At 35.6% G+C, this 9,611-nt stretch overlaps 1 long non-coding RNA gene across 1 annotated transcript; it reads left to right on the top strand.

The window, feature by feature from the left end:
* Positions 1-5,516: 5,516 nt before the first annotated feature.
* LOC103715649 lies at positions 5,517-7,549 on the top strand. The gene is made up of 3 exons (XR_605413.4): positions 5,517-5,718; positions 6,878-7,022; positions 7,209-7,549. It is a non-coding gene; the product is annotated as an uncharacterized LOC103715649 (long non-coding RNA).
* Positions 7,550-9,611: the final 2,062 nt, after the last annotated feature.

Genomic DNA, 9,611 nt, shown 5'->3' with positions numbered 1-9,611 from the left:
AAGTTAAAAGAAACAAAAACCAAAAAACAGAAGGAAAAAAAAAAAAGGCAGCTACCGAGACACCAGAGGTCTCAACAGTGTAATAGATCGAGAGAGAATCCTGATGGGCCGACGTTCCTTTGGATTCTGTGAACCTATGCTTGTTGCTAACTTGCTATCCTCCCACACTGACCAACAGTACCACAACCCACGCTAAAAAAAAAAAGAAAAAGAAAAAGAAAAGACTTTCTTTTGCTTTTCCTCTCTCTCTCTCTTTTCGGGTCCATTCGGGTCGGGTCGGGTCCGTTTGGTAAACCCAGACCCGACCCAGAAAATGATTCGGGTCCAATTTTAGGACCCGACCCGGACCCGCGGGTCCTAAAACTCGGGTCGGGTCGGGTCTACGCGGGTCGGGTCGGGTCGGGTCACGGGTCGACCCGACCCATTTGCAGCCTTAGATGAGAGAGTGCTTGGGGCTCGAGAGAGAGAGAGGTTTCCTTGTTTGGATTTCTTATTTAATTTTCGAAGAGGAGAGGGGGTATTTATAGAGAAAGGTAAAAGATCCTATGATTAGGATTAAATGAGAGGAGAGGTTGCCTTAAATCCAAAGGCTGAGGGAGGGAATTGAGTGGCTTAATCTGGATGGATCTTGGGTTTAAGGGGGATTTGTGGTGCCATAAGTAGAGGATTGACTTGATAGGTATAAGGATTAAGAAACCTAAATAATATCTTTTAGTTACTTTTTATGAGTAGGATCTTAGGTTGTTAAAAATGGTATTAAAGAAAATCTGGCCCATGGCTCATAAAGGCTATGAATATTGCAACAAGAGTCTATTTAGGACTAACCACGAGCCAATCATGGTATTTATTGAATTTGATTGGATTTGGATCCTTAGCAAAGAAACCAAGCTTAAACGGTGGAGTATGTAAGGATTTACGTGGGCATGTATTTGGTCATATATTGGCTATGCACTAGTTAGATCTTGAATACTTCTACAAGGCTAAGAAATCCTAATAACATTTTTCGTCTAGCCTTTTGGCTCAAAGGTAAGCTTTTTATGTCGTGAACCTATGACAAGTGGTATCAGAACCAAGTTCAATATGTGTCATAACCTTATTAGTCATCTAGGCCCCTCATTGGAGGTCCAACTAGACCTGGTAGGATCATGTATGATCTAGGAAAATGGGTGTGTCCTCTCTCTCAAGTAGGAGGAAATTCATGATGAGAGCTTTATGAGATTGGTTGAGAAAGATTGTCATTATCCCATATCAACTAATAAAAGAAGAAAAAAAGAAAGGAAAGAAAAGAAAGAAAAGAAAAAAAAGAAGGAAAGAACAAGAAAAGGAAAAAAAAAAAGAAAGGAAGGAAAGAACGAAAAAAGAAAAGAAAGAAGAAGAAAAATAAAATAAAGTAAAAGGAAAGGAAGGGAGAGGAAAAAGAAAAATAAAGAAGAAGAAAAAGAAGAGAGAAAAAAGGATAGAAGGAAGAAGAAAAGAAAGAAAGGAAAGAAAGAAGAAAAGAAAGAAGGAAAAAAGAAAAAGAACAAACAAAGAAAAAGGAGAGAGAAAAGGAGGGTACTTAGCAGGACATTTGATCGCGAGGAGCATCGGAACATGGTGAGATAGCAGGGTGTTCCATTTTATTGAGAAATTAGGATGTCTTAAATCCCATGGAGATTTAAAATCTTACTTTTAGCATCTTTGGTTAACTAAGATCCAAGAAGATGGGCCAATGGAAGGGTATTCTGCAAAACCAATTAGGCTTATCTTGATCGGAATGTTAATCGAGATAAAATGATGTGTTATATGTAATATTGACAAAATTCCGAATATGATATCCAAAATAAAAAAGAAAAAAAATATCCTTACATTTAGTTTAGAGACAAATTTGAATGAATGATGACTCTTATTTCAATTGTAGAATTATACCTCGACTATTAGAATGAAGAAGGGGCGAAGCAAGGATATATCTACCATGTTTTCTACTTTCATTTAAACTTGTGTTATTGCTCAGCGATATTCAGGCCATGGTAGATGAGATGCCTTTCAGGCCAAGCATGTTTATAGATAGGTTAACGAAGCTGCGAATTAAGTGGCCTCATATGTGACTAGGGGAGCCCTCTGGGCAGGTGAGAGGAAGCTGACTAGAGCATTCCAAAATTTGTTATCTTTTGACTTTTTTTTGATGTATTCACACTAGAAGTGTGAGAGTCATCCATTGTAGCCAAAAAAAAAAACTTGTGTTACCAAACTCAAGCCTCACATGATCCACTCTTTATTTGAAGCTAGTGGCAGAGAAGCCTCTTCCTCTACAGTGTTACTTATATACACCACTTTTCATGCAAAAGCTTCGCCAATAGTAGCTATTTTAGATGGATAGGGCTTTTTAAAACTTAGAAGCTATTCTTATGTACCAAATACTAAAATAGCAAATACTAAAGTCAAAAGCAACTTTAAAGGGTTTGTTCTTCAGGCTCTGTATGTATATCGTGAGGCTAACGGGGCGGCGGACTGGATGGCGGCATATATAGCGAGCCACTTAGGAGGCATCCTGTGGATTGGAGAGGGTGAGATACCTATTGCATTACGAGACCTTTTGTTTGCTGATTCTATTTGGTGTATTCGTACCCGTGATGTATGAAATACCCTTTTCAGCGTGCGCGCACACACACAAAAAAAAAAGAGGATTTGTTCTTTGTAATAGCCGTGCTCTAAGCAAAGTATATGGTAAGAATGTGATCTAGAAATCTATCATACTAAGAAAAGCAAACTCTTGTAAGTGTGTACACTAAGGCTCCAATGTCTGAATTTATTTTTTAAATTTCTCAAAACATCTTTCAAACATTATTTCCATGTGTAACTTTTCCTTAGTTTTCTTGTGCCCATGACTCACACATGAAACTATGCTGTCAATGCCCACCTTACCATATTCTCACATATGCATCACATTTGTTGATTCTAATGTGGGAAAGTGAGAAGTTGGCATTGCTATAACTAAGCCAAGTTTGATTTGATCTAATCAACCTTATATGAATCTACCTTTTTTGCACAAGGGGGTTGGGGAAACTTGAGATCAAGCTTGGATTTTTTTCGTTATTTGAACGAGCATAATTTTGAATTGGATCAAACTCAATCTCATTTCATGTGGCTCAATAAAATTAATGAAGTTGAAATCAACTATAAACTTATCAACCTTTTTAATTAAACTCGGTTCAACCTTGATTCAAGACCAATTCAAGCTTCAATCAAGCTCCATATAGGCTTACTTAAAGCCTGCATTAAACAAATACATTGATTGCACGTACGCTAACCAACCAAAGATCCTTTGTTGGATTACATCCGAAGCTGGAGTATATGAACTAATATAAATCTCATAATATACATTATAAATTTTGAGCCTGATTAAGTAAAGTTTGATCGAGCCAGGTTATTTTCAAGCTTAGCTGAAATTAACATCGAACCTATTAATCGGATTCAAGCTTGATTCATTCATATTGAGCCAGCTAACAATTCTTAGAAGTCCAAGGGAGATCAGACCATACCTTCCCTCTCCTCTTGGACAATTGTTAGTGGGATAGGATCTATCACTTCCTTCACCCACTCAAAGTTTCATAAGTGTAATTATCTCGTCTCGATATCAAAAAATTTTAAATTTACAGTGGTCGTTTCCAAACCCAATTCACCGTCCATGGAGCTGATGGAGTGCAATCATCTCGTCTCGATATCAAAAAAAAAAAAAAAAAAAAAATTTCATATGAATACTCTCCTAAATATCAAATTTTACATGAATATTCTTTCAAATTAATATTTGCATGCATACCTTCGTAAAACACTTATTTTGCTATTCTATCGTTCTTTATCCTTATTTTTGCTACACCATCTAACGCCGTTAAAAAATTAACGGTTTCAGCTTAAAATGACAAATACTCTTAACAAGTAGATGTGCAAAAAGAAACATTTATAAGTTGATCGCGATGGAATACAAAAAAGTAAATTCAAAATTTTATTTTATTTTTAATTAATAAATATGGTTTTTATTAATAGTGTTAAAAGAACCAATATATTAGGGACATTTGTGCAAAAATATTATTTTATAAAGGTACAAAAAAAATATAAATTTTATAAAGGTATTCGAGTAAATTTAAATTTTTAGAAGGATATTCATGCAAAAAAAATATCTAAATTTTTTTTTTTTGGTACAACGGTTGCTCACGCTACTCTGACGTGGATGTAATAAGTAGAATCAAGAAAAGGACAATGACTCAAAACTGGGGGAACAACCCCCAGTCTGTCCAAAGGACTACTCCTGAGTGCTGGACAGCATAGGTGGCGACCCAATCGATGGCCCCGTTCGTCTCTCGATACACGTGCACAGCCTGGAAGACGCTGCAACCCTCCACCATTCGTCGGAGATCGCGAAGCAGGAGGTTGCTATCCTCCTCCTCTCCTCCTGAATCCAATCGATCACCATTGCAGAATCCCCATTGAGAAGAATGCACTCCACCCCCAGCACCCCCTCGCATAGAAGATGCCTTACCAGGCTGCCCCTATCACTAACAAGCCGGCGATACCCTGCCCTACGGCAGCTATCAATCTAGACTCATGGCTCCAAATCATAAAACCAATACCTGCACTGTCTCCCAAGAGAGTTGTCCTAGGCATTATAGTAGCATGAGGGGTTGTAGTTCTTGGCCAACCAAGAGAAAACTCACGTGGTTTCTAAAATTTTTCGATATCCTCCTACAGCACCGGTCAAGATCCACGTCATGCTGGGCGCCTAGCCGCCTACGTGGGCCCACATTTTCCGGTCCTCGTCGATGCCTTAGACCAAAGTTTGCCGGCCACCATCTTTTTTTTTCAAACCTTGAGTGCTCGTAAACCCAACACCACCCGCCCCTGACAAGTCCTTCATTTTATGAAAAATAAATTTAAAATATTATATTAAAAATAATTTTTTTAAAAAAATTGATTGATCAAAATAAAAATAGGTATACTTCATTTTATTGCTTATAATATTGTCACAAATTTGTTGATAAAAATATTCAGAAGTATTGATAAGATACAAACTCCTATATTTATGTATAACTTTGCTGATAATAATGATGATATTTAACATAAAAAATTTTGTTAGTAATTTCATATTATATATCTTATTTTAAATCATTTTTTAGATTTAATATTTAATATACATTTAATAATTTATATTTTTGGTGCGCACGAGCTCGATCTCCATGCGATTCTAATAATCCTTGTCAAATTATTATTACACTACTATAATCTGAAAAATTATATCCTATAGCGTGCACCATCCATTTACGTAACAACCTACTAAAGTAAGTATTTATTGAATGATATCTACGTGAACAAACGGCTATAATTGGCGGCGTGCATGGCGATCCCAAAACAACTCGTCTCTGCCACCTTTTTAAATTAATATTTCCGCGTTTTTTTATTTGGAAAGTTATTGAATACTACGCGTCTTGTATTTGGTAATAAATTAATTTTCACGCGTCGAAGGGGCGGACCATGGATCGGGAAACCCCGTGCACCAAGGAATCCAAGTTTATATATCGCTCACCCTTTTAATTTCTCCTCCACTTCATTCTCAACATCACACCAGAAACCTCCTTCCTTTTTTTTTTCCTCCCTTTTGTTTTCTCAGCTCCTTCTCATCTTCTTCGTTGTATTTGGTCTGTAGGTCCCGTTATTAAGCATTAAGAATGAGTCAGCCTCCTCCAGGTACTCTTCCTTCTCTTGAACTACTGAATGTTATTGGTTGGTTTTGCTTATAGAGATTGTGGAGATGAAAACTTAATCCTAGAGTCTGTTTGGGTTAGATTAATGTGATGATAGATGCATGCCATCTTGATGACAAAATGGAGAAAAAAACAAGTGTTTGTGGATCCTTGGTGAATGCTAAGGAGTTAGCAAATGATGCCTTGCTATGAGATTGGTTTTTTAAATCATCAAATGTTTTTTGTGGATTCTTGGTGAATGCTTAGGAGTTGGGAATGATGCATGCCTTGCTATGAGATTGGTTTTTAAATCATCAAACTTATCTGAAAAAGCATGGCATCTTGTATTTATGAGGTATAATTTGGATGTGGGTTAGATATAAGCTTGTTCTTCTAGATGTTATAATATTTTCTTGATGATAAGTAGGATTAAAAAGTTGATGCAGGATAAGGAACAAGTAAGCTTGTTTTTTTCTTTTCAAATAATATTCTCGAAGGTGGGTAAAGGAATAAGGATGGAACAAAATTATCTACTTGGGTCCCTTTTTTCTCCCTCTCAAAAAAAAATAAAAAAAATACTGCTACCAGATTACCCCCAAAAACCAGTGAATTTTCAAAATATTTTCTTGCCTTTTTGTTTGGCATAAACCTACATTTTTGTTGAAGGTCCACAAAATGACAAATAAACATAGATGAGGATGTGTCAGCCAGGTAGTTCAGACAACAAATCATGTGGCTGCATGGAACTTCCATAGAGTGCTACTTTGCCACCCCCATCTCATCCTAATTGAATTGTGAAAGTCCAGGATGTGATCCAATGCTCAGTGTTTTTTTTTCAAAATAATGTGGTGATATGGAAAGGGGCAGCATATCTACAGTTATTTCTGTATGATCTATCTGGACTCTAGGATTGGTCTGATATCTTGAGTCGAATGCTCATTTGTTTGCACACCAAATACATGGGAAGGTCATGATGTTAATGTGTGTATCATGGTGTGCTATTGTAGGTGCTCAAGGCAATAATATCGATATTTTGAATAAAATTCAAGCTTTGCAAATTCTGTTCTTACTTGCTCATGTTCCATTAGATTATCATTGTAAATTTTTATTTTTTTGCAGCTGGTCATGATCTGATTGTTTCCATGGTTGGTGTTAATGTGCAGGTTATGCCTACCCTCCTCCAGGGCAGTACCCTCCTCCAGGGAAATACCCTCCTCCAGGGCAGTCCTACTTCCCACCTCCTCCTCCGGTGCAACCAGCTCCCATGCAGGCTCGGCCCAGCAGCAACGATGGCTTCTGGAAAGGATGGTGAGATACTTGTGTTGTGATTCTCTTATTGAGATTACTCTGAGATTGATCCATGGCATGATATAATTGTATTATGATGTTGCCATTGCATAATCTATATTTCAGCTTAATAATAATTCAGATTGCTTTTGTGCTATAATATTGATGCTATGCTGATTTGTGCTTTTATTTTTTTTTGCTTTGCAGCTGTGCTGCCTTATGCTGCTGCTTCCTTTTCGAAGAGTGCTGCTTCTAAGGCTCGGAGGAAGATAACCTTCAATTTATCCATCTTCATTGTCCTAAGCTCTTGATAGATAATTACACTATATCTCTTTGTAGTGTGACATGAAATAAATACATGGTCAAGATAGGAACAGTGATGTTCCTTGTTTAGCAACTGTGCTGCCTTGTGGTGCTGCTTCTAAGGCTCGGATGGAGATAAATTGAAGTTCATTTTAAGCTCCTGACAGATATTATTCCTCTTTGTAATGCGACTGAAATAAGAACATATGAAAAAATTGGTAAAGATGGGATCAATTTATGTGCTAGACTCTGGCCCTTGGAATTTTTATGTTGAAAATGGTTTCATGTGAATATTGTTTAATAGTTAATGAGTAATCATGATCGAACACAAGCAAATGTTATTTCTCTATTATCATAATTATATCATATGGTGCTCTTGCTACAGGGTTTAATATTTCATGACACTGTATTGCTACAACCTTGCACAGCTGAATAGATTTCTTTTATAAATTGTATAAAAAATAGAGTTTTTTTTAAACACACACACACACACACACACATATATATATATATATATACTCTTGAAAATATAGCTTATTTTATATTTTTTTGATAAAATAACTTATTGTATACTTTTCTTCAAAAATCATTATGTACATATTTATCTTTGGAATTATTTTATTTTTATAATGATAACCTTCTCGTTATATTTTTGGCTAACAATGTTAATAAATAACTATTTTACTGAGTTATTACCCTTTTGCGTTCATACTCCAACAAAACTATAAAAAATATAACTCTTTATTATATAGACCAAATATTAAATACTTAAAATGGTTAGCTATTGACACTGTCAACCAAAAATTTGAGGGGAAGAGACATCGTTGAAGATAATTTGAAGATATTTGCAAATAGTAATTTGGGGAGGATAAATATGCAACAAGCTATATATATGTGTAGGAATATATATATATATATATTATATGTATGTATGTATATGTATATGCAAAAAACCTAAAAAATTATTGATGCTTAGATAAAGGAGCAACATTGGCATGTCTATTTACAGTCATACCATTCTTATGTAATGATCCTATTAATTATCATCACATTATGTCTTTCACTAAGATGGAGGTTTTTTTTTTTTTGATTGAGGATGGAAGCATTTTGCCACATGATGAATGCTTATACTATCATGAACATTAAGACGAGGTAAAACTGCAACCATTAAAGATGTCAAAAGAAAAATAGTGGAAACAAATATGCCAAAACATTGTGATCATATACAATAGTTTAAATCAAATATGCAGATTTCAAAGAAGTATACTAAATCATTGTTCCTCTGATAAAGATAAGATCCTGTAACAACCCAAGAGCTCACCTAAAAAAACTAAAAAAGGCACGAAGTTCCTGCCATTGCAGAGTTTGGGGTGGATTAGATGTATACGGTCTTACTCCTATAGACTTTTTATATTTCAAACCCATAACACCCAAATTACGAAGGAACAATCTTACAGTTGCACAAAGACCCGTCCTTTAAAAAAAAAAGGTCATTACCTAGTTATGGTCATGGTAATCCAAGATCTTGGGAGAGACAAGCTGGAAAAAATCATAATCTTTGGCCTTCTCTTTTAACAAAGTGGCTACCATAGGACTTAAATCCATGTCATTATGCTTGTCAGCTCAAGGCTTTTATCATTGTGCAAAGTGCTTGTCACTAAGAAAACTAATTGAAAAACATTGTTTGGAGACTCTATATTTGTATCTAAGATCTATCTGGTGCATAGATCATCCCAATTTAAGCTCTACCCTACTACATACATAACGCACACATATATATATACATACATGCACGTTTACTCTCTGGACAAGTGATATTATGTGGTTCATGAAGAAATAATCGTTCTCGTAATAGCTATACATCTGATTTATGAGGAAAGATGAGCATTTTGATGGAGATTTTGTCATAATAGGAAATACGAATGATCACACAATGATTTCTAAAGAGTACTGATCTATTTAAAATCTTATTAAGATTTTTTTTTCCCAAAAAGATATCCTCCAGAATATGTGATCTTTGCTCCTCTCTGCCATCTGCGCAAATTTTGAATTCCTTTAAATTAAAGTGTTTTGTTCTGCTCTAAATTATAGTTCAGATCCCACATGAACTTACACTTGCGACACAGATATATAGTTTGAATGGGATGGATTATATGCATTTCACCAGATATGAAAGGTTACTAATGCAAAAAAAAGAAAGTAAAAAAAATAAAACATGGGTTGCTTCCACAGAATCATCTTATTTTAGGGCTAAGCACTAGAGGCCATATAATATATCAAATCTTAAACTGCCACCTTAAACAGCCA

The sequence above is a fragment of the Phoenix dactylifera genome, chromosome 9, assembly GCF_009389715.1.
Source record: "Phoenix dactylifera cultivar Barhee BC4 chromosome 9, palm_55x_up_171113_PBpolish2nd_filt_p, whole genome shotgun sequence".
Taxonomy (NCBI): domain Eukaryota; kingdom Viridiplantae; phylum Streptophyta; class Magnoliopsida; order Arecales; family Arecaceae; genus Phoenix; species Phoenix dactylifera.
Note: the sequence above shows the minus strand (reverse complement) of the source record. Positions and strands in the feature narration are given on the sequence as shown.